At 37.7% G+C, this 23,783-nt stretch overlaps 1 protein-coding gene and 1 non-coding gene across 2 annotated transcripts in view; one reads left to right on the forward strand and one right to left on the reverse strand.

The window, feature by feature from the left end:
- SPAG16 (sperm associated antigen 16) overlaps positions 1-23,783 on the forward strand; it is a 1,095,878-nt gene that overhangs the window by 477,553 nt on the left and 594,542 nt on the right. The window lies entirely within an intron of this gene.
- Positions 6,283-6,389, reverse strand: LOC130021237 (U6 spliceosomal RNA). The gene has a single exon (XR_008792127.1). It is a non-coding gene; the product is annotated as a U6 spliceosomal RNA (small nuclear RNA).

Genomic DNA, 23,783 nt, shown 5'->3' on the forward strand with positions numbered 1-23,783 from the left:
GAGTAAATGATTCATTGACATACTAGTATACTATTTCAGGAATTCTATAAAAACCAGTGTGAAAATATAAAAACTAAAATGGTTGGAGACTTTTATCAGGCAGAATGCTGAGGTTTGCATAGTTCTCGTTCAAAACTAGGATATGGCATTCAAATTTTGCTGTCAAAATAGCATTAAAATTAAGAAGCCCTAAGATTTTGAGCTTAGAGTAGTAGATAAGTTACCAACATAAATTCTGAATTGTTTCTCAGTAATAAAAATAACTTCATCATTAATATTATTATTATTATTATTATTATTATTATTATTATTTTGTTTGGGGGGGCTACACTAGTGATGATCAGGGAACACTCCTGGCTTTGTGGTCAGGAGACACCCATAGGAGTGCCTTGGGGAGGATGCAGAAAATAAATCTCAGTCTCCACAGACAAAGCAAGCACTCACTCGATTGATCTCTCTGGTCCCTAAAATTAGAAAATAAATAAGAGATAATGTGAGATATTCCAATTTGGGAATTTTAGAAGAATTGTCTTAAAATTCAGTTGATAACATAATGAACAAAATGTAGATTCTATAGACATCATCGTATAAGCCTTTAGAGAAAGCACAATCATGTTAGAGATAGAGGATTTACAGAAATGATACCCCATTTTATATACATTGTATATAAAATATAACACAATCTTGAAGGAAAATCTAGTTTAACTGCCAGTAGAGGAGGAGAAAGAATGAAGACATAGAGGAAACACTAGAAGGAGGTGAGAGAATGAAAAGTTTATAGCCAAAAATGTAAAATATCTGGTCTGTTTAATGAGAGTTTCTGAGAAATACTTGCCTTCATTTTGGTGAAGTATTGCTGGAATGGGAACCTAGCTAACATAGTTATCTTTGAAAATTCATCTATTGACTTAAAATATTTTGGTTACAGAATTGGCTGACGGTCAAGCAATATCAGATCTCATTTTAGAAATGTAGATAGAATATTTTAAAGGTTGTCATTAGAATTTTGTTTTGCATGACAAAAGTAATCTTGAAATAGTGGCCTAAAGCTTAAACCACTATTTCCAAATGATTTTTAAATATTTAAACATCTTGTAACTGTTTTCCTCACTAAACACAAAAGTAAGGAGAAATTATAAGATAGTATATTGGCCTTGCACATGCTTCAATCTGGTATTAGGTATGATTCCCTAAGCACTGACAGTGGTGACCCAGGAGCACAAAGCCAGAATTAAAACCTGAGCACAGCCAGGTGCCGTCTGCCCCCCAAAATGGCCATAGTGAAGCAGTGTTACTGTGAAGATTATGGTGTTTCCCTTTTGGTCTTCTTACTATGCTTGACTTCTATATAATGGATAAAATAATCTAGAAGTAGTGATGAGGCTAGGTCCTTCTGGAAATCTAATTTTTATAGTGGCTTTATTACATACAAAGAGAGAGCAATTATTAATACTTCTATTTTTCAAAATAATTAAAACATGCATGAAAATTCAATTTTTACACTTCTACTTATTTTCAAACAAATATTTCTGTGCTGTCTTAATAGTGTAAACATTAAGGCTTGTCATTCAATATACCTCTTGGAAATGCTAAATCACTTTCATTACTAATGACTATAATTAACATACATATTTTCTAAGAGACCAGTAATTAGGTCTTATAATAAACATACCTTTGTAATCCTTAACAATGACAGATAAACGGCAGAAATATGAGGGTTTGCTTCCATTTCTCTTCCCAGTTTGCATTCTTATAAATATCCTAATACCATTTGTTGTATATGTGCATGTATATGATTTTTACACATCACACAGCCATAGCAACAGAAGTATAATCGATTTTCAGGCAGGATGGTAAGGAAATTCAATGATTTAATTTGGTGACAAGCCCCTTTTTAATTTTCTTGTACTCTTTTCTATCTTTTAATAAGATACCTAATCATGCTACTGAGTATTAAAAATTGTGAAATAAAGCGATAGAAAAAGAACAGGGGGCAGATGGATCAGCCATCTGCTAAGAAGAAAACATAGTCTCACCAGTTATGTTCTTCAATCCAACAAGTGTTGTTAACCTGAGACAGTTTTACACTAATACTTTACATGTTTTATTTACTAATCTAACATAAAATCAACTGCAACTCTTTATAATTTTGCTTAAAGATAGCATTAACTTAGAACATGGAGGAAAGTCAACCAGTACATCACAAGTTGAGAAAGTACACGGAGGTGGCTGTATTTGATCAAATAATTTAAGGCAAGCAGAGATCATGGAAAGAGGTAATATGTAATCGTGATTAAAAGTTAAAGGTAGGTTGAGATTGAGGGGGTGCTCATAGTAACAGAAGTTGCAATCACAGGGAGGAAAGATAAGAACAGAGCTGGAGGCCACTCACAAACAGCTGTAGGTGATGAGAGGAAGCACTGTCCTTGATGCTTTGTCGGGATGCAACACAAAAAGCATGTCTACAAGGGGAGTAAGGGTGGAAAATCATGAGATGATGTGTATTTAATAGAACTGAGGCTCATGGACAGAGTTGAGTTGTCAGGTCAGACTATTTTTAATTACCCTACAAATAAAACCAGAGTTTCCAGGATCTCAAGTAGTGTTATAACCAGGACATTTTGTATGTATGTATATTATGTATACATATGTTTATATTTATATGTGAGTTTATAATTTTTTCATTAAGTAAAATTCCATTAGAGTATTTAAGCTTCAGGTGTGCATCTTTATAAATCAGCTTGTGCATATGCTACATACAGAAACCAAAGTTACTTTAGCTGCAGTTCTATTCTTTTTTTTTTCCCCCTTTATTTTATTTTATTTTTTTTAAAGTTGTAGATTTACAATTTTTTGTGCTTTGGTTTCAATTATACAATGATCAGATACCCATCCCTCCACCAGTGCCCATTTTCCACCACCATGGATAATATCCCTCCCACCCCCATCCCCCCATTCCCCCTGTCTCTGTGGCAGGGCAATCCCCTGTGTTCTCTCTCTCCTTTTGGGTGTTGTGGTCTGCAAAAGAGGCATTGAGTGGCAAACATGTTCAGTCCATAGTCTACTTTCGACATGCATCTCCCCTCCTGGGAGGATCCTCCAAACATCCTTTATTTGGTGCTCCCTTCTCTATCTGAACTGCCCTTTCCTCTAGGATACCCGGCTGGCCTCTAAGTTATGGAGTAATCCTCCTGGTGCTGATCTCAGCTATTCTTGGGTATTAATCTCATACTTTGTTACTTTATATCCCCCAGATGAATGCAATCTTTCTATGTCTATCCCTCTCTTTCTGACTCATTTCGCTTAGCATGATACTTTCCATATTGTACCACTTGTATGTAAATTTCATGACTTCATCTTTTCTAAGAGCTACATAGTACTCCATTGTGTAGATGTACCAAAGTTTCTTTAACCAGTCATCTGTTCTTGGGCATTCAGGTTTCTTCCAGTTTCTGGCTATTGTAAAGAGTGCTGCAATGAACAAACAAGTGCAGATGTCACTTCGACTATACATTTTTGCCTCTCTGGGATATATTCCCAGGAGTGGTATTGCTGGGTCAAATGGGAGCTCAATTTCTAATTTTTTGAGAATCGTCCATACTGTTTTCCAGAAGGGCTGAACCAGTGGACATTCCCACCAACAGTGAAGGAGTGTCCCTTTCTCGCCACATCCACGCCAGCATCGGTTGCTTTTGTTCTTTTGAATGTGGGCCAGTCTCTGAGGTGTGAGATGGTATCTCATTGTGGTTTTGATCTGCATCTCCCTGATGATGAATGATGTAGAGCATTTTCTCATGTGCTTTTTTGCCATTCGGATTTCTTCTTTGAGAAAGTTTCTGTTCATTTCATTGCCCCATTTTTGGATGGGGTTGGATGTTTTCTTCTTGTGGAGTTTAACCAGTATTTTGTATATCCTGGATATCAACCCCTTGTCAGATGTGTATTCGGTGAATATCCTTTCCCATTCTGTAGACTGTCTTTGTATTTTGGTCACTGTTTCTTTGGAGGTGCAGAAGCTTCTTAGTTTAAGATAGTCCCATTTATCTATCTCTGTTTTCACTTGCTCGGCCAGTGGCGTGGCATCTTTGAAGATACCATTAGCTTCAATGTCATGGAGGGTTTTGCCAACTTTATCTTCAATGTACCTTATGGTTTCTGGTCTGATGTTGAGGTCTTTAATCCATTTTGATCTTACTTTTGTACATGGTGTTAGGCAGAGTTCTGAGCCTATATTTTTGCATGTAGCCGTCCAGTGATGCCAACACAATTTATTAAAGAGGCTTTCCTTACTCCACTTCACATTACTTGCACCTTTATCAAAGATTAGATGAGCATATGATTGAGGAGAGATGTCAGTGTATTCAACCCTGTTCCATTGGTCTGCAGTTCTGCCTTTGTTCCAGTACCATGCTGTTTTAATTATTACTGCTTTGTAGTACAGTTTGAAGTTCGGGAGGTTGATTCCTCCCATTTTCTTTTTCCCAAGAATTGCTTTAGCTATTCGTGGGGGCTTATTGTTCCATATAAATTTCAAGAGTGTTTGCTCCATTTCTTTGAAGAATGTCATGGGTATCCTTATAGGGATTGCATTGAATTTATACAATGCTTTCGGTAGTATTGCCATTTTGACAATGTTAAGTCTCCCGACCCATGAGCAGGGGATATCTTTCCATTTCCTCATGTCCTCTTTTATTTCCTGAAGTAGCGTTTTGTAGTTTTCTTTGTACAGGTCCTTTACTTCCTTAGTTAAGCTGATTCCTAGGTACTTGATTTTCTGGGGCACAATTGTGAATGGGATTGTTTTTTTCATGTTGCTTTCTTCTCTCTCACTGTTTGCGTATAGGAAAGCCATGGACTTTTGGGTATTGATTTTATAACCTGCAACTTTACTATACGAGTCTATTGTTTCTAGGAGTTTTTTGGTGGAAGTTATTGGGTTCTCTAAGTAGAGTATCATATCATCTGCGAATAGTGAGAGCTTGATTTCTTCCTTTCCTACCTGAATGCCCTTAATATCTTTTTCCTGCCTAATCGCTATTGCAAGTACTTCCAGTACTATATTGAACAGCAGTGGAGAGAGTGGGCATCCCTGTCTCGTCCCTGATCTTAGAGGGAAGGCTCTCAGTTTTTCCCCATTGAGGATGATGCTTGCTGTAGGCTTGTGGTAGATGGCTTTAATTATGTTGAGGAAGGTCCCCTCTATACCCATTTTGGCTAGGGTTTTCATCATAAAGGGGTGCTGGATCTTATCAAATGCTTTCTCTGCATCTATTGATATGATCATATGCTTTTTATCTTTTCTTTTGTTGATATGGTGGATTATGTTGATTGATTTCCGAATGTTGAACCATCCTTGCATCCCTGGGATGAATCTTACTTGGTCATGGTGTATGATCTTTTTGATGAGTAGTTGGATTCTATTTGCTAGTAGTTTGTTGAGGATCTTTGCATCTGTGTTCATCAGGGATATCGGCCTGTAATTCTCTTTCTTTGTGGTATCTCTGTCTGCTTTTGGTATCAGTGTGATATTTGCTTCGTAGAAACTGTTTGGAAGTGTTTTTGATATTTCAATTTCGTGGAAAAGCTTAAAGAGCATTGGGAGTAAGTCCTCTTTAAAGATTTGGAAGAATTCACTAGTGAATCCATCTGGGCCAGGACTTTTGTGCTTGGGGAGACTTTTTATTACCATTTCAATTTCCTTGATGGTGATAGGTCTGTTCAGGTATTCCAGGTCTTCTTGGTTCAGCGTTGGGAGTCTGTAGGAGTCTAGGAATTTATCCATTTCCTCGAGGTTTTGATGTTCCGTGGCATAAAGCTTCTCAAAGTACTCCCTGAGGATCCTCTGAATTTCTGTGGTTTCTGTTATAATGACCCCCTTTTCATTTCTGATTCGGTTTATTAGGGTTTTCTCTCTCCCTTTCTTTGTGAGTTTTGCTAGAGGCTTATCGATCTTGTTAATTTTCTCAAAGAACCAGCTCTTGGTTTCATTGATCTTTCGGATTGTTTTTTGGGTTTCCATCTCGTTAATCTCTGCTCTGAGTTTTATTATTTCCTTTCTCCTGTTCGGGTTGTGCTCCTTTTTTTGGTCCTTCTCCAAGCTCTTAAGCTGTGAGGTTAGGTTACTTATGTGTGCTCGCTCCTCCTTCCTGAGGAATGCTTGTAGAGCTATAAACTTTCCTCTTAACACAGCCTTTGCTGTGTCCCATAAGTTTTGGTAACTCGTGTTCTCATTTTCATTCGTTTCTAGGAATCTTTTGATTTCCTCTTTGATTTCCTGTCTAAAAAAATATGGAACGCTTCACGAATTTGCGTGTCATCCTTGCGCAGGGGCCATGCTAATCTTCTCTGTATCGTTCCAATTTTAGTATATGTGCTGCTGAAGCGAGCACTGCAGTTCTATTCTTAAATATATAATTTACCCTTTGAATTTCAACTTTTTTTGCTTCTATTCCCCTTTTTTACCATGTTATCCATTTTTTTGTTTTATATCCACTAAAGGTTTATTTTAGCCTTACTTATTTCACTTTTTGCTTTTTTCTATATGCTATATATGAGTGAAATTAATTGGTATTTGCATTTCTCCTGGTTTATTTCATAAGGCATTTTATTTTCTAGGTCTATCATTTTGCTTCAAATGGCAGGGTTTTCCTTTTCATAGCTGAGTAGTACTTTCTTGAATGCCTTCTTTCTCTTCTTGTCCCATCATGCATCCTTCAATACTTAGTGTTCTAGCTCTTGGCTATTGCAACTAATTGTGGAATAAACACAGGGCTACCCATATACCTTCAAAACAAAATTTTTGTGGTTTTAAGGAAAATACCCAGAGTCAAAAAATGGGTTCATATGGAATTTCTCTTTTAAATATTTCCAGAAACTCCATATAGATTTTCCAGAATGGATGCTCTAATTTATACTGCTATGAAGAATGTAAAGGGTTTTTCATTCTTCCACTAACAGGACAATACTCATTTCTTATTTTCTGGATAAGAAGCTTCTTGTCAGGAGTGAGGAGGTTTGTTTTGATTGCTGTTTGGATTGGCATTTCTCAGCAGGGTCAGGGCTGCCTATTCCAATGGCTGTGTTATGTGTCATGCTGATGCCCCAACATTCTTTAATTCCCATTCCATTCATCCAGTTCTGGACTGAGACCACCAACTTTAAAAGTGTTTTCTCATGTGCCTCTCAGGAAAATTAAAGATGTGAACTTATAACAATAGCAGAGATCTTTTATTTCTGGACTCTGCTGTTATTTCTCCCCACATTTTTAATTTTGATGCTATACACTTGAATCTTATGTAATGTAATTTTTGAATAATAAACTCCATGATCACACACCAGTAATAAAGCTAGGTAAATGGTTATGAAGAAATCTAAGATCAAGAATCAAAGATCAATAAATTCCCAAGTATACACTTTTGATTATTTTTTATTTCTCCATGTTACGTGCTCATTTTTTTTTCAATTTTGTTGACAGAATTAGAACATTTTTTCCTTTATCTTTTAAAACTCTATAGGAGGAAAAGAGAGGGAGAGAGAATTTCACATGTCTCAGGTGCATAAACAATCTGACATGTTACTTTCTAGGCCTCTGGGAGCCACTTTAATTTGACAATGTATGGTAACAATACCATGTTCAGAGATAAAAAAAAATCTGCATATTTTAGTACTTTGTAAGAAATGCTATCACTGAATGCAATTGTCAGCATTTTACTTATGAAGTTCTATGTTACTTTAATTAATGCTTTAGAAATATAATGAGGAACTAATTGGAGTGCCAAGAAGATTCAACATTCAATAATGGCAGGAAAGGACTGTTTCCCCTGTATCAGGATTCAAGGAAATTTGTTTTAATTTTAGATGGAGGAATAGTATCTCCTAGTACCCTACATTTAAAATAGCAGAGGTGAAAAGGAATAGTTTTGTATATTTAATAGATATAAATATAACATAATGTATATTTATACAATGTTCCAAAAATTGCTCATAACAGGATTTCGTAATATCTTAATCTGTCATTCAATAATAAAAGCTTAACGCATTATATTACTTTCATTCTCCTCTTTGTGTGTAAATTTTATGGGTGTATTATAAATTGACTTCTGTAGCTAAAGTTTCTTTTTGAAAAATAACCGGAACATTAATGCAGTGGGTAGGGTGCTTGCCTTGCATGCTTTCAACCCAGCCTGCATCTTCCAGCAATTAATAAGATCCCATAAGTTTTATGGGAGTGATCTCTAAGTACAGAGCCAGGAGTAAACACTGAGCACCACTGTGGTAGTGAAAATAAAATAAAATTTAAGAGGACAAAGTAAGGAAAAGAAAATATAGTGTAAGTCATACATACACAATGGCAATTTTAAAAGCATGCAACCAGTTTTAAAAGCTCAAAATGTCATATATGGCATGCATAAAAAAGCATATATGAATACAGTAATATGGTCATTCATCTTTGTAATGTATCATTTTGAAAAATACTGGTTATATCTTGTTCTGTAAAAGAAATTTAAATTTCATTTTATTATTTACTTATTTGGTTTGGAGTCATACCTGGCTGTGCTCAGGCTTATTCCTGGCATTGAGCTTCAGGATCTCTCCTGGCAGTGCTCGGAGGACCTCGTGGTGTGGCAGGGTGCTAGAGATTGAACCAAAATTGGTTGTATGCAAGGCAAAGAACTTCCTGCTGTACCATTGCTCTGGATCCATTTAATATTTTTTAAATGAATGTGATGAATTTTTTTTGTAACATCAAACTCCATGTGTGTAGAGACATATTATACCATTGTTTGTTTACTCCTGTGGTTATTATTAGAGCAATTTTCACAATACAGATGATCTGACATCCTGTTCTCATCAGGAAGTTTTGCATTTCTTTCTGTTTTCCAAAAAAAAGGCTTTTGACTGTATAACACGAAAAATGTTTGTTTAGAAAAAACAACTAAACAAGCTGAAAAACTAAGACTTCAATCCTGATACTAATACAGACCTAATTGTTCACCAGTTGCTAACAATTGTTCTAAATATGCTTGACTTTTTTTTTTCTCAGATGGTAGATTGAAATATTTCATATGAACCCTATATTTTTACTTATGAGAATGCAGTCTAATTTTTTGTAATTTCAATAACTGAATTTTAAAAATTAAAATTAAAAAAATGTTTTGAAAGAATACTGAAGATAGAAACTGCTCTATTTATGTTTCCACATTTTTGTTGAAATTTGGTAATAGCTCTTTTAGGACACTTTTTAGTTGTACTAGTATTTTTAGTGTTGATGACTTTTTCGACTCTAAATTAGCAACCAGGTAATCTTTGATCATCTTCATGAGAATGGTCATTTCTTCATTTTATTTTCATAGGCACTTAAGAGAAGAAAATCTTTTATTTACTAAGTGTAAAATATGAGAAACATTCTGAAAGCAAAATTTACATTTTAATTGAAATTTTACCTATTTTAATCATTCACTATTTTACATTTTAATTATTGTAGTGGACTGGAGCTATAGCACAGCGGGTAGGGCGTTTGCCTTGCATGCGGCCAACATGTCCAACCCGAGTTCGATTCCTCTGCCCCTCTCAGAGAGCCCGGCAAGCTACAGAGAGAATCTTGCCTGCATGGCAAAGCCTGGCAAGTTCCCTGTGACGTATTCGATATGCCATACATACACAGTAACAACAGTCTCATGATGGAAACATTACTGGGTCCGCTTGAGAAAATCGATTAACAGGAGGACAGTGACAGAATTATTGTAGCCCTTTCTTGTAGCACAGTCCTCCCATTGTTCATCAATTTGCTTGATCAGGTACCAGCAATGTCTCCATTGTGAGACTTTTTTCTGTTTTTGGCACATCAAATACATCATGGGGAGCTTGCCAGGCTCTGCTGTACAGGCCGGATACGCTCGGTAGCTTGCCAGGCTCTCTGAGAGGGATGTAGGAATCGAACCATGTGCAAGGCAAATGCCCTGCCCACTGTGCTATCGCTCCACTATTCAAATAGTTGTATACTTGAAACATATGCATTTATATCTTATCAAGCATAAGTGATTAAGTGATCATTACTGTGAAGTTTGTTTCTTAAATATTATATGACCCATATTACCAATAATATCACTGTATCACTGTCATCCCATTGTTCATCAATATGCTCGAGCAGGTGCCAGTAAAGTCTTCTTTCATCCGAGTCCTGAGATTTTAGCAGAGTCTCCTTACTTGACCTTCCCAATGGTACCTTATTGGAGGCTCTTTCAGTGTCAGCGGAATGAGACCCGTTATGATTACTGTTTTTGGCATATCGAATATGGCACGGGGAGCTTGCCAGGCTCTGCTGTGTAGCCTGGATACTCTCGGTAGCTTACTGGGCTCCCTGAGAGGGATAGAGAATGTGTATAAGAGAATACAAGCAAGTATGCTAAAACCAAACACATGTGTGCTATTTTAGGTACATCAGTGGGCTAGACTATAAGACGTGGACCGTTCCCGTGCTTCTGGGAGTTTTATTTTATAGTCTCTGGATTTTGGCCGTTAATGGGGTTAATGGGATTACATGGTGCCGGGGGCAGTTTCTTAGTATAATGCTTTATAATTGCTTAAAATTGATGCAATCCTTATATTGTTCACATGTTTATTGTTCATTAGATATCAGATGTATAAAGATTTTGTTTATGTTTCATACATAAATCATCATTAACATGTCCTAAATTCACCTACTCTACAAGGACAATAAGTGTAAAAAATATGTGATTGTTTTCTGAAATCTGATATATACACATCTATTTTCAAAATGTCTGTATTGTGTCTCTTAAGTATCCCACACATAAATGTTGTATATACTCTTCTCTCATACAGTCTGTAAATTCTTGTCTTTTAATAGATGATTTAAATCCCTTAGCTATATTCTTCTGTCATGCTGATTTGTTTTTAAACATCCATTTGAAGTGTTGACTTTGTTTTGTACATCTACATTATAAAATACATGTTTGTCTGCTTTATTGTCCAATAAGCTAGGAATCTTACAGCCTCTGATTTTACTAAGGGTAAACTTCACATTTGTAAAACATCATTGAGCCCATATTTTTTAACAAAATAAAAATAAATTTTAGTTCCTTATTTTACTTTCAAAAGATACAATACATATAGTGAACAATCTGTGAATAATCTTTATTGTAAAATAGGCATCTTCATTTTTGAAATCGTTGACTTAATTTTTGTGTTCCATTTTTATCCACATTTTCAACAGTTGTCTTAATCCAATCTTTTAGTTCAATTTTCACTGTCATCTGTTACCTTTGCTTCAATACTCACACCCTTAAACTAGTCCTTGACTTTGATTCAGATTTTGTTGACTGCCAAATATTGTTAAGCATTTCTTTTCCATGACCTTTATTATACGTATTGTTTCATCTACAGTGTTGACGAACATAGACTGTCTTTTTTTTCTGACCTTTATGTGTAAATGATTCTTTCCAGAATAAGAATCTGAATTATAATAGTTACTTCTCAAAATTCTCTATAATATCAATTCCTGGTAATTTATTGTTCAAATAAGCCATTTCTTGCCTGATCAAAATTATTTCCCCCTGACAATATGTTTAAAATTTTGGTTTAATTCAGATTTTTTTTGGTATAATGTTTTTCTACTATTTTTGTTACATAATATTGAATTAGGTAAATTCTCTTAACTAGCATTGACAATTCTTCATGGTTCTCTTTGTTATGCTGGTAGTTTTGCTTTATATTTGCCTGCTCATTTTCAGTTAAGAAAATTTTTTTCATAGTGTGTTTTTTTAATTTAGTTATACAAGATGTTGTAAATTTTATGTCTTATAAAATCCACTGGAAATATCTAGACTTATGTTGTATTCTTGTATAACATGCATGCTGTTTCCTGATTTTCCTAACCTATCTTTTGAAACATTATATCTATTACTTTATTTAATTCTGCTACTTCTTAATTTCATAAATTATTGAAAAAAAGTTGTTTAATTTTCCCAGCAATTGCATTACTAGTAAGATGCAAAACAATCCTACTTCAAACTCCATGCTCTTGACAAGAAAGCTTATTGCTATAGAGCACAAATTGGTCTTTAAGCAATCTATAATAGAATAATTGATTGTTATGAGTTATATATAATTAAAAGTAATTTTAATATTTTATTATTTTTAATTGAGAAAATGGTTAAGAAAACTATTTCCTAAAGGTAAAATTCTATTCCTCCTTAAAGTATTTGTTCTCACACTACAACAACCATGAAAGAATGAATATCATTCGATCAGAAGCTTTTGGACTGTTTTTCTCCCTTACCCCAGTAACTGTAGCTGTTCTGCTTGAATTCATGGATTTGTTTTCATTTGAGATTTATTTCTCTAGTACATAAACATAAGTTTCTCTAGTACATAAATATAAGTTAACTATTAATGTTTGTCTTTCTTTTTCTGACATACAGTATAATCCCATTTACTTCTATCCTCGTTATCACAGAAGAAAATATTTAGCTTTTCATATGTCTATTGATACCAACACTTATTTTTTTAATCATAGTGATATTTTTATACTTTTAATTTAGGCATCATGTTGTCCAATACTGTTAATGGGATGGGTCTGTGAATAAAACATTCTAACACTACATCCTCTACTTGAGTACCTGCTTCCCTCCATCTTTGTTTCCCTCCACTTTAACCCATTCCCTTGTCTCCATCCCCTTGCTGTGGTAAGCTTCCTACAAAAGATCAGGCCTTAGTTTCTATTGTCTTTCAGTTTTAATTTCCTTACTATGCTGCTTTATATTCCACATATGAGAGAGATTCCTCAATGTTTGTCCCTCTCACAAGTAAATTCAGCTGTACTTTCCAGACTCATCCATGTAGCAGAAAATTGCATGATGTTGTCCTTTGATTCAGGAAATTCTCACAAGTGAGTGGTGATATCTCATAGTTTTGATTTGCGCATACCTGATCAGTGATGAGAAGAATCATTGCATGTCTGTTGTCATCGATATATCTACCTTGATCAAGATTTGGGGAGCAACTCATAAGGACTAAAATTCAAACAGTGACTTCTGTTATGTTGTTTGGTAAATTCTACTAAAGACGCTGCAGTCCTTCAACTGCATCATATTTAAAAGTTCTACAGCATTTCTCTAGACAGACAGGGAAAATTGTCAACAGCTTATTAATTATTAGTTGAGCCCTTTTGTTGCTCTTGCTATTGCTCTCTGGTTCAAGAGAAAAATACTTGCAGTATAGAATTTTAATGAAGTTATTAAAAATGTATTCTGTTTCTCTCTATATATGAGGAAACATTTTTCATGATTTCTTTCATCTATTACTGAAAACAAGTATTGAAGTCACAAATAATTCCTAAGAAAATAGAAATGCCTAATATCTCAATAGGCTTTCCCTATCAGGTTTTTAAGGAAAATAATGATTTTATATAAGTAAACAATGATTCTTACACTTGGGTGTGTTAATGAAATTTCAAAATCCTAAAGCAATTTGTGAACTTTCTCACATATAGCATCTAGCCAAAACCAACCATTTAAAAATGACTTCTTTTTTGTTATGTATTGCAAGCTTCTTTAAAAGAGAACATATTTCACATTATAAAATGTTACATTATTGTTTCAGAACAGTGAAGTACACTGTGTGGCATGCATCCAACTATATATAGCATTCATCAATTAAATTTTAGGGGTTGATTATTTTATGGTACATTTCTATTGTGGAAAAGTACAGACTTTCTCAGGAGATACTATTTAAAGCATGTCTTTTTAAAAGACATCTGGGTCTTCCTGATCACAGTATCACAGGAGATAAAGTGTTGGGAGTGGAAGGGAAGAGTCTCTATAATGAAAAGCAAAATAATAGAAAAAAGTGACACTTAAATTAGTGATTTACCTCAAGAAGAAGTCATATGTCCAATCAACTTTCAATCATCTCTATTCTTAAAGTTCTGGAGGCTTATTATTGCTTCAAATTTGGTTAATTTTTTGACATTTGGAAGTCAAGAATGTACGTTAAAGTGTTAATAGAAATTGAATTCCAACAGGTACAGCCCGCCCCCAAGGGCCTGGGTTCCTCTCTGGGCACGCGCAGCTAGAAACAGCCCCGAGACAGCCGGTTTTCAACCCCTGAGCCGCGTGGGACGGGCACAGAGGCCCAGCTCTGGGCAACAAAGCTGAACGGCTCCAATTCCAACAGGTACAGCCCGCCCCCAAGGGCCTGGGTTCCTCTCTGGGCACGCGCAGCTAGAAACAGCCCCGAGACAGCCGGTTTTCAACCCCTGAGCCGCGTGGGACGGGCACAGAGGCCCAGCTCTGGGCAACAAAGCTGAACGGCTCCAATTCCAACAGGTACAGCCCGCCCCCAAGGGCCTGGGTTCCTCTCTGGGCACGCGCAGCTAGAAACAGCCCCGAGACAGCCGGTTTTCAACCCCTGAGCCGCGTGGGACGGGCACAGAGGCCCAGCTCTGGGCAACAAAGCTGAACGGCTCCAATTCCAACAGGTACAGCCCGCCCCCAAGGGCCTGGGTTCCTCTCTGGGCACGCGCAGCTAGAAACAGCCCCGAGACAGCCGGTTTTCAACCCCTGAGCCGCGTGGGACAGGCACAGAGGCCCAGCTCTGGGCAACAAAGCTGAACGGCTCCAATTCCAACAGGTACAGCCCGCCCCCAAGGGCCTGGGTTCCTCTCTGGGCACGCGCAGCTAGAAACAGCCCCGAGACAGCCGGTTTTCAACCCCTGAGCCGCGTGGGACGGGCACAGAGGCCCAGCTCTGGGCAACAAAGCTGAACGGCTCCAATTCCAACAGGTACAGCCCGCCCCCAAGGGCCTGGGTTCCTCTCTGGGCACGCGCAGCTAGAAACAGCCCCGAGACAGCCGGTTTTCAACCCCTGAGCCGCGTGGGACGGGCACAGAGGCCCAGCTCTGGGCAACAAAGCTGAACGGCTCCAATTCCAACAGGTACAGCCCGCCCCCAAGGGCCTGGGTTCCTCTCTGGGCACGCGCAGCTAGAAACAGCCCCGAGACAGCCGGTTTTCAACCCCTGAGCCGCGTGGGACGGGCACAGAGGCCCAGCTCTGGGCAACAAAGCTGAACGGCTCCAATTCCAACAGGTACAGCCCGCCCCCAAGGGCCTGGGTTCCTCTCTGGGCACGCGCAGCTAGAAACAGCCCCGAGACAGCCGGTTTTCAACCCCTGAGCCGCGTGGGACGGGCACAGAGGCCCAGCTCTGGGCAACAAAGCTGAACGGCTCCAATTCCAACAGGTACAGCCCGCCCCCAAGGGCCTGGGTTCCTCTCTGGGCACGCGCAGCTAGAAACAGCCCCGAGACAGCCGGTTTTCAACCCCTGAGCCGCGTGGGACGGGCACAGAGGCCCAGCTCTGGGCAACAAAGCTGAAAGGCTCCAATTCCAAACAGGAGACATTCCCAACTCCTCGCCCAGTGCCAGGGACTCTTTCCGGAGCCGCGGCCGCTAACGCGGCCGCGAAATATTTTCCCACTTCATATGCCATAGGAACCATAAGCTAACTTCTTAGATGGAAACTTCTCTATTTTAGCTCAGCCACTAGAAATACAGTTGCCAATAACTCATAAGCCTATCTTAACTCACACTGCATATCAAGCAGAATAGTAACACTGAACGTGAAGGACTAAACCACACCTCTCACAATGGTAAAGCAACGCAAAAGCCCACCAAACATTCATATTGAAGAGTCTAGCCCAGATGACACCAACAGTACTGTAGTGTTAGACAACCTCTCTGACAAGGAATTCAGAAGGGAGCTACTTAGGATGCTTAGGGAATTAAAAGAAACAATGGAAAGCAATGCCAATAGAAGACAAGAGGATCTGAAGGCAGAAATGAGGAAAATGCAATCAGAAATGTCAGACCTGAAAAATCTCGTAGGCGAATTGAAAAGCTCAGTGGAAGGCCTCAGCAGCAGAGTAACAGCGGCTGAGAACAGAATCAGTGAGCTCGAAGATGAAGTTCAGAGACTCTCCCGAAAAGAGCAGAAAATGGAAAAGAGACTCACAATTCGGGAACAGATGGCAAGAGAAGATCGTGATGAAGCCAAGAGGGGTAACATAAGAATTATTGGAGTCCCAGAGGGACAGGAAGAAAACCTCGATGAAGAAGAAACAGTCAAAGACATCATTGCTACAACATTTCCAGAGCTGAAGAAAACTTGTGACCACATTCAGGAGGCCCGAAGGGTACCAGCTAGAAGAAATCCGAATAAAAATACCCCAAGACACATTCTGATCAAAATGACCAAAACCTTAGACAGAGACAAAATTCTGAAAGCAGCAAGATCGAAGAAAGAAATCTCTTACAAAGGAGCATCCTTAAAATTCACAGCTGATTTTTCTGATGAAACCCTCATGGCCCGAAAACAGTGGTGGGACATAGTAAAAAAACTCAATGAAATAAATGCCTCCCCCAAAATACTTTTCCCAGCAAGACTCTCATTCATAATAGAAGGAACAACACACAGTTTCACAGACAAACAACAGCTCAGGAACTTCATAGACTCAAAACCATGGTTACAAGAACAACTAAATGGGCTACTTTAAGGCAAGAAAGGCCCCTCAAATACACCCAATTTTAACATAACAATGGGACAAAATCCCATAACAATAATCTCTCTCAATGTCAATGGGCTAAACGCACCAATTAAAAGACATAGAGTGGCAGGATGGATTAGAAAATTGAACCCAACATTCTGCTGCCTGCAAGAAACGCATCTCAATAGTCAAAGCAAACACAGACTCAGAGTCAAAGGCTGGAAAACAATCCTACAGGCAAACAGCTCCCATAAAAAAGCTGGGGTAGCCATCCTTATATCAGACCACATTGATTTCAGAGTGAGGAAGGTCATAAGAGACAGTGAAGGCCATTACTTATTGATCAGAGGATCTGTACAACAGGAAGAACTTACAATAATAAATGTATATGCACCTAATGAGAGACCAGCAAAGTACTTAAAACAACTACTCATAGATTTGGAAAAAGACATCAATAGCAACACAATACTAGTGGGAGACTTCAACACTGCTTTGTCACCTCTTGATAGATCAACCAGACTCAAGCTTAGCAAGGACATACTTCATTTGAGGGAAACAATGGAAGAAAGGGACTTAGTAGATATATACAGGACACTTCATCCACAAAAAGCTGAATACACATTCTTCTCAAGCGTACATGGAACATTCTCCAAGATAGACCACATGCTGAGCCACAAAACATGCCTCCATAAAATTAAGAAGGTAGAGATTGTATCAACAATCTTCTCAGACCATAATGCGCTGAAATTAGAAGTAAATCACACACAAAAACAGAAAACTAAATCAAACACCTGGAAATTAAACAGTGCACTATTGAACAACGAGTGGATTAGACAGGAAATCAAAGAGGAAATCAAAAGATTCCAAGAAACGAATGAAAATGAGAACACGAGTTACCAAAACTTATGGGACACAGCAAAGGCTGTGTTAAGAGGAAAGTTTATAGCTCTACAAGCATTCCTCAGGAAGGAGGAGCGAGCACACATAAGTAACCTAACCTCACAGCTTAAGAGCTTGGAGAAGGACCAAAAAAAGGAGCACAACCCGAACAGGAGAAAGGAAATAATAAAACTCAGAGCAGAGATTAACGAGATGGAAACCCAAAAAACAATCCGAAAGATCAATGAAACCAAGAGCTGGTTCTTTGAGAAAATTAACAAGATCGATAAGCCTCTAGCAAAACTCACAAAGAAAGGGAGAGAGAAAACCCTAATCAACCGAATCAGAAATGAAAAGGGGGTCATTACAACAGAAACCACAGAAATTCAGAGGATCCTCAGGGAGTACTTTGAGAAGCTTTATGCCACGGAACATCAAAACCTCGAGGAAATGGATAAATTCCTAGACTCCTACAGACTCCCAAGGCTGAACCAAGAAGACCTGGAATACCTGAACAGACCTATCACCATCAAGGAAATTGAAATGGTAATAAAAAGTCTCCCCAAGCACAAAAGTCCTGGCCCGGATGGATTCACTAGTGAATTCTTCCAAATCTTTAAAGAGGACTTACTCCCAATACTCTTTAAGCTTTTCCACGAAATTGAAATATCAAAAACACTTCCAAACAGTTTCTACGAAGCAAATATCACACTGATACCAAAAGCAGACAGAGATACCACAAAGAAAGAGAATTACAGGCCGATATCCCTGATGAACACAGATGCAAAGATCCTCAACAAACTACTAGCAAATAGAATCCAACTACTCATCAAAAAGATCATACACCATGACCAAGTAGGATTCATCCCAGGGATGCAAGGATGGTTCAACATTCGGAAATCAATCAACATAATCCACCATATCAACAAAAGAAAAGATAAAAAGCATATGATCATATCAATAGATGCAGAGAAAGCATTTGATAAGATCCAGCACCCCTTTATGATGAAAACCCTAGCCAAAATGGGTATAGAGGGGACCTTCCTCAACATAATTAAAGCCATCTACCACAAGCCTACAGCAAGCATCATCCTCAATGGGGAAAAACTGAGAGCCTTCCCTCTAAGATCAGGGACGAGACAGGGATGCCCACTCTCTCCACTGCTGTTCAATATAGTACTGGAAGTACTTGCAATAGCGATTAGGCAGGAAAAAGATATTAAGGGCATTCAGGTAGGAAAGGAAGAAATCAAGCTCTCACTATTCGCAGATGATATGATACTCTACTTAGAGAACCCAATAACTTCCACCAAAAAACTCTTAGAAACAATAGACTCGTATAGTAAAGTTGCAGGTTATAAAATCAATACCCAAAAGTCCATGGCTTTCCTATACGCAAACAGTGAGAGAGAAGAAAGCAACATGAAAAAAACAATCCCATTCACAATTGTGCCCCAGAAAATCAAGTACCTAGGAATCAGCTTAACTAAGGAAGTAAAGGACCTGTACAAAGAAAACTACAAAACGCTACTTCAGGAAATAAAAGAGGACATGAGGAAATGGAAAGATATCCCCTGCTCATGGGTCGGGAGACTTAACATTGTCAAAATGGCAATACTACCGAAAGCATTGTATAAATTCAATGCAATCCCTATAAGGATACCCATGACATTCTTCAAAGAAATGGAGCAAACACTCTTGAAATTTATATGGAACAATAAGCCCCCACGAATAGCTAAAGCAATTCTTGGGAAAAAGAAAATGGGAGGAATCAACCTCCCGAACTTCAAACTGTACTACAAAGCAGTAATAATTAAAACAGCATGGTACTGGAACAAAGGCAGAACTGCAGACCAATGGAACAGGGTTGAATACACTGACATCTCTCCTCAATCATATGCTCATCTAATCTTTGATAAAGGTGCAAGTAATGTGAAGTGGAGTAAGGAAAGCCTCTTTAATAAATTGTGTTGGCATCACTGGACGGCTACATGCAAAAAAATAGGCTCAGAACTCTGCCTAACACCATGTACAAAAGTAAGATCAAAATGGATTAAAGACCTCAACATCAGACCAGAAACCATAAGGTACATTGAAGATAAAGTTGGCAAAACCCTCCATGACATTGAAGCTAATGGTATCTTCAAAGATGCCACGCCACTGGCCGAGCAAGTGAAAACAGAGATAGATAAATGGGACTATCTTAAACTAAGAAGCTTCTGCACCTCCAAAGAAACAGTGACCAAAATACAAAGACAGTCTACAGAATGGGAAAGGATATTCACCGAATACACATCTGACAAGGGGTTGATATCCAGGATATACAAAATACTGGTTAAACTCCACAAGAAGAAAACATCCAATCCCATCCAAAAATGGGGCAATGAAATGAACAGAAACTTTCTCAAAGAAGAAATCCGAATGGCAAAAAAGCACATGAGAAAATGCTCTACATCATTAATCATCAGGGAGATGCAGATCAAAACCACAATGAGATACCATCTCACACCTCAGAGACTGGCCCAAATTCAAAAGAACAAAAGCAACCGATGCTGGCGTGGATGTGGCGAGAAAGGGACACTCCTTCACTGTTGGTGGGAATGTCCACTGGTTCAGCCCTTCTGGAAAACAGTATGGACGATTCTCAAAAAATTAGAAATTGAGCTCCCATTTGACCCAGCAATACCACTCCTGGGAATATATCCCAGAGAGGCAAAAATGTATAGTCGAAGTGACATCTGCACTTGTTTGTTCATTGCAGCCCTCTTTACAATAGCCAGAAACTGGAAGAAACCTGAATGCCCAAGAACAGATGACTGGTTAAAGAAACTTTGGTACATCTACACAATGGAGTACTATGTAGCTCTTAGAAAAGATGAAGTCATGAAATTTACATACAAGTGGTACAATATGGAAAGTATCATGCTAAGTGAAATGAGTCAGAAAGAGAGGGATAGACATAGAAAGATTGCATTCATCTGGGGGATATAAAGTAACAAAGTATGAGATTAATACCCAAGAATAGCTGAGATCAGCACCAGGAGGATTACTCCATAACTTAGAGGCCAGCCGGGTATCCTAGAGGAAAGGGCTATTCAGATAGAGAAGGGAGCACCAAATAAAGGATGTTTGGAGGATCCTCCCAGGAGGGGAGATGCATGTCGAAAGTAGACTATGGACTGAACATGTTTGCCACTCAATGCCTCTTTTGCAGACCACAACACCCAAAAGGAGAGAGAGAACACAGGGGATTGCCCTGCCACAGAGACGGGGGGATGGGGGGATGGGGGTGGGAGGGATATTATCCATGGTGGTGGAAAATGGGCACTGGTGGAGGGATGGGTATCTGATCATTGTATAATTGAAACCAAAGCACAAAAAATTGTAAATCTACAACCTTAAAAAAAATAAAATAAAATAAAGGGGGAAAAAAAAAAAAAAAAAAAAAAGTGTTAATAGAAATTAAGTGGATTGAAAAGGAATGTCTACTTTAATCACCTAAATGTAATGACAATTATACTTAGGCCAAGTATCAATTACCAGAGAAGAAAAGAAATCAGGCAATTAAGGAAAACAAACAAACAAACATACAGATGATACTATCTATGGTCATGCTGATGACAATTGTGAATGATGCCAGTGGGCAGGTAAATATTGTATCTATTCTAACAGTATTATTTCTTCACATCATGGGAAGCTGATGGGGCACAGAGTAGTAAGGGGTTCATCTACATTTTAGACACATGTACTAAGTTGCTCAATTATTTGATAGAATTTTTAGTACATTTTTTAACCATACCCTAGATCTGCATTCAAGGACCACTCTTAGTAGCTTAGGAGACTATCTGGAGTAAGAGGATCAACCAAAATCTACTGCATTTAAGGCAAGTTTTTTTTTTTTTTTTTGCCTGAAATTCTATCTCTCTTGCCCCCTGTAGAAGATTTTATTCTAAGGTGAAAACTCTTCTGTAATAAAATGAATGAAATATTTTGATGGAACTTTAAGATTCATTAACTAAACATTGATTTTGAGTGCTCTTAGCATTACTCTTTTCATACTTGCAGTCTAGCTTAATTGTTCATGTATTTTCAGGTATATAGATTTCAGGTATGTATTTAAGGTATATAGATTTATATTATTAACTTAATGAAATTTAATGCAGCTTATATGACCATTAAGAAGTTCTTTTAATAAAGAATTCACTTTTTAATAGATTATAATTATAAGTACACTTATTGTGCCATCTTAGACATGCTTTATTAGAACTTCAGACCCCGTAATAATTTCTGTTCACTTCTGTTTTGGGGATTTTGCTTAGTGACACAAATATTAATAGACCCAAAATCTAAGTTATAAGATCAGGGTTTTTTTTCAGAATTTTTAAAGGCTATAAGATCTAAGTTGTCAGTGATCAGAAGCATTGAATCTTAATGGTAACAATGGATTGGAAATAATTGCTAAATATTTTTAAATTTATAATTTATAATTAAGCATTAATATTTTTTGCCCACACGGCAAAGCCTGGCAAGCTACCCGTGACATATTCGATATACCAAACACAGTAACAACGAAGTCTCACGATGGAGCCGTTACTGGGCCCACTTGAGAAAATTGATGAACAACGGGAGGACAGTGACAGAGGACTGTAGCACTGTGGTACTGTCCTCCCATTGTTTATTGTTTTGCTACAACAGGCACCAGTAACATCTCGATTGTGAGACATGTTTCTACTGTTTTTGGCATATCAAATACATCATGCGGAGCTTGTCAGGTCCTGCTGTGCAGTTTAAAAATAAGTCTGTTATTTAACTTTATTAAGAATAATAAAATGGATAAGCATAATAAAACCATCTGATTGAAGGAATATGGCTCTTGAATAGTTTTGTATTAAATATTAAATAATTTATTTCTTTCCTGAATAATAAAGGGTTTAAAATAAAAGGGTTTAAAATAATTGGTTAATTATTTTATAAAGAGAAGCATCTACAACCCCTGTAATATGAGGAATCATAGCTTAATCTTAATAATATGCTTAATTATTTTGGTACATTTATCTTAAACTTACAAACAAAAGTGGATTTTTTCCTAAATTCAGGAATTTTTGAAAAGTACATAAAAGATTTCTGCATGAAATTCAGAAGCTTATGAAAGAAAGTTTGTTGTAGAGTTCAGATAGATGGTTCTGAGTCCCTCTCCAATGTCCAAGGCTCTGCATTTATTCAAAGATGATGTCACTCATACTATACCTCGGTACCAGGTGCAGTATACACGGCCCTAAGTTCTGTTCATCACTGTCTGATTCCTGTGATAACCCGGTCTCACCCCTCCACTATTCTCTATCCAGCAAGAACCCAGTCTCCTGTGTCCCTTTGGCTTTGGTTTGTTGCTTTGTAACCTGTTACTGAAATGTTCATGTTCTCCATCAGCTTCCTGTTCAGTTGGCTTCCCGTAGTCTCCAACTCAAAGATGTGTGTGGATGAAATTCTCGTTGTCCTGCTGTCTCTCTGGGTGTACATGAGGCGCTGAAGAGAGAGTTGCCTGACTGAGACCTTCTTTATATCTGTTGCTGTTTCCTACCCTCACTTATTCTATTATCTATTTTGACTGGCTACCTTTTCTGCTGGCAAGATTTAAAACAAGCAATTAAATGAACTAGTTCACCTGGCTCTCCACTCTTCCACTTTACCGTATCATTTACATAATCGAAAGTTGATTTATTTTATTGCTTTTTTCTTAGAATCTTTTGTTTGCCTTTTGAATATTTTGTGTACGCTTTTGTATTTTATGGTCTGAAACAAGATATACTTACCAAAAAGATTGGTTACATAATGTGTACATAAGCTTTTTATTCCATTAATGTATCTTGCCACGTAAATAACTTTACTAAGAACTGAATTGTTGAAAATTGAAAATTTTTTAAAAGTTTTTTTAAAGAGAGAGTGCAAAAAAGATTATTATATTGTGTGCAGTTCTTGATTTATTTTTTTAAAACATATAAAATCAGACATTTTGTAAAATGAATGCAGAAAGGTAAAGGCCCTCCCGTTGATCGTCGATTTGCTCGAGCGGGCCCAGTAACATCTCCATTGGAGACTTTGTTGTTACTGTGTCTGGCATATCGAATACTCTCGGTAGCTTGCCGGGCTCTCCGAGAGGGGCGGAGGAATCGAACTCGGGTCGGCCATGTTGGCTGCTTGTAAGGCGAACACCCTACCGCTGTGCTTGAATAATTATTTATACATATATGTAACATTTTGCATATTCGCATTAAATGGGGAGATAAGAATTTCTCTGATGATAAATTGTAACTTTTCCGTCTTTCCAAAGAAAGCTGAAAGAGAAAC

Source organism: Sorex fumeus, unplaced genomic scaffold (assembly GCF_029834395.1).
Source record: "Sorex fumeus unplaced genomic scaffold, SorFum_2.1 ptg000014l, whole genome shotgun sequence".
Classification (NCBI taxonomy): domain Eukaryota; kingdom Metazoa; phylum Chordata; class Mammalia; order Eulipotyphla; family Soricidae; genus Sorex; species Sorex fumeus.